The 4,883-nt window shown below is 43.7% G+C and overlaps 2 non-coding genes across 2 annotated transcripts; one reads left to right on the forward strand and one right to left on the reverse strand.

Annotated features, from left to right (window-relative positions):
• The first annotated feature begins 3,335 nt into the window (after positions 1-3,335).
• TRNAL-CAG lies at positions 3,336-3,418 on the forward strand. Its single transcript has one exon. It is a non-coding gene; the product is annotated as a tRNA-Leu (tRNA).
• Positions 3,419-3,729: 311 nt separating this feature from the next.
• On the reverse strand, positions 3,730-3,812 carry TRNAL-CAG. Its single transcript has one exon. It is a non-coding gene; the product is annotated as a tRNA-Leu (tRNA).
• Positions 3,813-4,883: the final 1,071 nt, after the last annotated feature.

The raw sequence follows: 4,883 nt of genomic DNA on the forward strand, positions 1-4,883 counted from the left end.
TGGATACATTGGACCAGAGTGAAACCTGTTGCTGCATCATCACCACAGGGAAAGTGGACTGCCCATTCGAACCCGACTCACCCTCTGCGGATGACTCTAAAAAGGAGTCGATAGTTGTGCTCCATACATATATCCAGAAATACAGCAGCCACTGTATAGGGCTGATTCTAGAATAAGGAGAGTAACCCTTTAAATAATATTTCCCTCCATCTCTTCCCTGCCATCAGATGATAGTCACCCAATACCTAATATAGGGGGTCTTCCTCTATAGCTACCCCTGTCCTTCAGTAGTCCACACCCAGACATGCCAGAGTTATACATCCCCAGTTCGGAGTGGACCACATACAGGGAGTATTATGTTTGTCGCCCATACTTCCGTTCACAAAGACTGTTGGTTCGCCCCCCCCCCCTACTTCCTGCATAGAAGAGAACAAGAAATATTGGATGGGTGACCTTAAGCCCCACGCATATAGGTTTGGTTCAGTGTGTTCAGGGGCGTGTCATACCTGTCCTAAAGGCAGAAAGAGGATTTGTGCCACTTATGCTGGACAGTGGGGCCTGTCTGACGGGGGAGGGAAACAGGACATGGTACAGGAATTATTAGTGAAGAAAGCTATTGTGCGGGTTACCCGACCTGTCCTGCCCCTCGCTAAGGGAACCAATAATAGTAGTACTACTTTATATGAATCTGTCGTCCACCTCACTTCTGATTTTGATGATGTTTTTAAGCAAGGGAAAAATTTGTTTATTGATCTGACTTCCCGAATAGACCAGGCACTTAATGTTACCAACTGTTGGATTTGTGGGGGAGCCCTGATGGGAGAATCCTGGCCCTGGCGAGGTTCCCCAATGACTCCGGAACAATTAGCGGCCTGGAATTGGACTAGACGCCCTTCATATGCACAGCGAACAGGACAATGGACTCTTAGGTCTCTGGTGATAGGCCATGAATGTATTTCCCGATATCCTGATGGCAATTTCACTAGCCCTGTAGGAGACACTCCTTGTATATCCATCCTTACTGTTAATGGGTCCCAGGTGCAATACTGGCCGGCAGCTGTCACATGGTACCCCAGTTCTGTAGCCAACAAATCATGTTTACCTTATAACTTTACAAGTACTATACAACTCTTTAATTGTTCTGGAACTAACCCTTTTCAAGGAGTATCTCAGTTGAGAGGACGCTAGAATAACCCAGGTCTCCGGGGTGCTCGACATTGGCAAGCACCCGATGGGTTATTCTGGATATGTGGGTACAATGCGTATGCCTGATTGCCAGGTACCTGGTCAGGCTCTTGCACTATTGGGTTAATCTATCCAAGCTTCTTCTTATTGCCTCACTCTGCGGCTGCAGATTTAGGTACACCATTGTATGATGATTTGAGTCATCACTCCCGTAGGTCTTTTCCCATAGGAGGGGAGCAGAAGTGGGGATCTGATGAGTGGCCTCCAGAACGGATCATAGAGACGTACGGACCCGCAACGTGGGCCCAGGATGGGTCCTGGGGGTATCGAATCCCTATTTATATGTTGAACCGTATCATACGGTTACAGGCAGTAGTAGAAGTCATTACTAATCATACAGCTGAAGCTCTTAAACTCATTGCTAAGCAACAAACCCAAATGCGAACTGCCATATATCAAAATTGTCTGGTGTTAGATTACCTTCTTGCGGAAGAAGGTGGGGTTTGTGGGAAGTGGAATACTTCCAATTGTTGCTTGAAAATTGATGATACTGGAGCTGCAGTAATGAATATAGCTATTGACATTCGAAAGCTTGCACATGTTCCCGTCCAGCGATGGACATCTATGCTGGGTGATAGTTGGTGGGACTCCATGTTTGGGGGTACTTGGTGGAAGAAATTAATATTCTTCGGGGTATGTCTGTTTGGGGGACTCATCTTTTTACCTTGTTTAATACCCTGCTTTTTGTCCTTTGCCCGCCGAGCCATGGAGTGTATTGCTGAACAAAGAGCAGCACTACAAATTATGTCCTTACAGATGTATTCTCCCTTACCTTCAGCAGATTTCGATCAAGAGTCATATGTGGATGAACTGTAAATTAAGTTTCCAGTGCTAACCTCTCTGTCTCATTACAGGTGCCTCGCATAACCATCCTGGGACCAAGCAGAGCACCCCTTGTCTGGATTGTGTCTACCGACTCTGGGCCAACTACACCTTTCCTGGCAAAGACCGGCTACAAAGGGGGGAGAGTCCAATAGGGGCCCTTTCGTCTCAACCCCGGTGAAGACCTCAACGGCCAAGGGAGGAGTTTTAGGGCCACACATTCTTCAATTGGACTTCAATCCTTTACCTTCCTCCACACTAACCATCTTGGACTTGGGTGTGATACTTTTCACTTGGACAATTGATAAAGCATCAAAGGGGGGATTGTAGGGGGTGAGGTTTTGCACTAGTTTAACTTGAAGGACTTTTTGTACTTGGACTTTGCATATACTTTTGTGTTTGAACCAAAGAATCCGAGTTTCTCTAATGAGCCTAAACTAAAACCTCACAGCTTGAACTTGTTAATATTAAAACCTGTTTGTTAACCAGCAGCTAGATAACAATTTGTAGTAGTCAGCAATTCAGGCTTGTAAGGGAGACAGCTAGCTCTGTCAGCACAGTCTCATGATCAATACACAGAGGCTGTATTATGTGGATGTGCTGAAACAATACAATAAGTAACATTTTCTTGCAAAGTAACATTTTCTGTGAAACTGACATATTCTTTCTCTGTGAGAACTACAGAACTACTACTGTATTGCGCATGTGCTTGTACTGCGCATGTGCTTGTGTGATGTATGGTGTGTGTTATGCGCATGATCACTAATGATGTATAAGAATGAGTGTCAGGTGACGCTCGGGGCGCAGTATCCTGAGTCTGAACTTAGTACTGTGTCAGCTAGCTAATAAAAGTTACCTTGCTTTGGAAGTCAGCGTCTTAGCCTCCTGATTTACTTGCTGATCTGTCCGGTTACACTAAGAGGGGAGACACTGAACGAAGTGGGAGAAATATTTCTACCTAATAAATCTCCTTTACAGTCCCAGATCCTATTTCCCAAAATCATTCTCTTGAGTGCTCTATGATCTCCCATTGCAGGCTCCATTTTATATCAGTTGTATGTAGTGAAAAATTATGTATGTTCTCTTTAACTGTATGTTCTCTTTAACTGTGCATTTGGGATTTAGTAGGGACTGGGAGGGATATCAGTGACTCTGCAAAGTATATTAAAAAACTGAATTTCCTAATTTGTTTTGTACCACAATATATAACTAGTTAATGGACAGTCTGGTTTGGTACTACAAAAGAAAGACATGCAATGCATCGAGAAGTCAGGATGGCCGAGCGGTCTAAGGCGCTGCGTTCAGGTCGCAGTCTCCCCTGGAGGCGTGGGTTCGAATCCCACTTCTGACAAACTGTTTTATGTTCGAAAAATTATATTTTATTTATTTATCATTTTTTGTTGTTATAACGTTAAAGTAAGGTGACCTATAGCTACATAACAAAATAATTTTCAGATTCGGAGGATTTTTTAAACATTTAGTCGTGCCTTTTCAATGTTAGTTCAAAGCTTACTGCAGTGAAGGATGAAGTGACTGAGTCACTTTTTTTTTTCACTGTTAGTTACTATTTTAAAACTTTCTTCAGCAGAGACAGTAAGGCATAGAAGTTGTAATAGATATAAATGGAAAGATATTTAAAAATAATAAATACAAAAACTTATATGTCAGAAGTGGGATTCGAACCCACGCCTCCAGAGGAGACTGCGACCTGAACGCAGCGCCTTAGACCGCTCGGCCATCCTGACTCGACGAAAGCTTTCCTATCTTCCTTCATTATGGTGTAGTATAATCGTATATATGTATGTGATTAGTATTATACTGGTAATGATCAATGCTAATCCTGACTGTATTTTGGGACTCATCTGAAAAGGCGTGGTCTTCTTGGCTATGCTGGTGCTGCTGGTCTGGAATTGAGCACCATGTTGTGACTCCAGCGGAAAGCCTGTTGGCTGTTACTTTGCCGCAACGCATTCTGATCTTCTATACCAGTTCCCCTTATCCCCAGAAAAAGACTGGAATCTGCAGCAAAGCCGTCACCTAAGGATAGGAACAGTCTGCAGGTTGTGAGTGAAGATACATTATAGCAACAAGGTTCGGCTGGGTAAACTTTTCTAGGTTACTGAGATGTGCACCCAAAGTCTGCGATCTGCAGCGTCAGTGACACCAGCTAGGGTAGGAGGTAGTATCCTGCTAGTGACTGACACGTTCAGCCAACAACTCGCTGGTAATAGAATCGCGACAAAAGTGAAATCACGACTCACCAATTAGTATTTTGCGCTCCGTGGTGGACAAGCGGTAGTGGCAACTGTAGAAGAGATTATGGTCAGGGGCGGCCGCTGTGTCTCTGGAAGTAAAAGCTGTAACTGCTGCTGGGCTTGTGCTTCTCTCCATGCTACTAACACGGAAAACATTTATTTTTACAATTCTTGTTGATAACTCTCCATCATATTTAGGTTCCACCTTGAAGATTTATGTCCCACCCTGCTCTTTCCACTCCAGCAACCAGGCTTTGCGCAAGGTTCTATGCTTCCAACACATCAGGCTTGATGTTTGTGGAGGGGCATTTTTGATATGTCTTAAGTCAGACTTTGGATGTTTTGCGCTAAACGTCCAAAATCCACATAAGAAATATGGCCATTTTAAAAACCGCAAAATGTCTATCTTTTTTTTTTCAATACTGTTTGTAACAAGGTCTTGTGCACTTATATTTTCAGGCCATTAAAAAAACATACAAGTGAAAAATGTACAAAATCAAGCCACTGGATGTAGGAGGGGCCAGCATTTTTAGCAGACAGGTCCCCCAGACATCCCAGGAG

Source organism: Microcaecilia unicolor, chromosome 5 (genome assembly GCF_901765095.1).
Source record: "Microcaecilia unicolor chromosome 5, aMicUni1.1, whole genome shotgun sequence".
Lineage (NCBI taxonomy): Eukaryota > Metazoa > Chordata > Amphibia > Gymnophiona > Siphonopidae > Microcaecilia > Microcaecilia unicolor.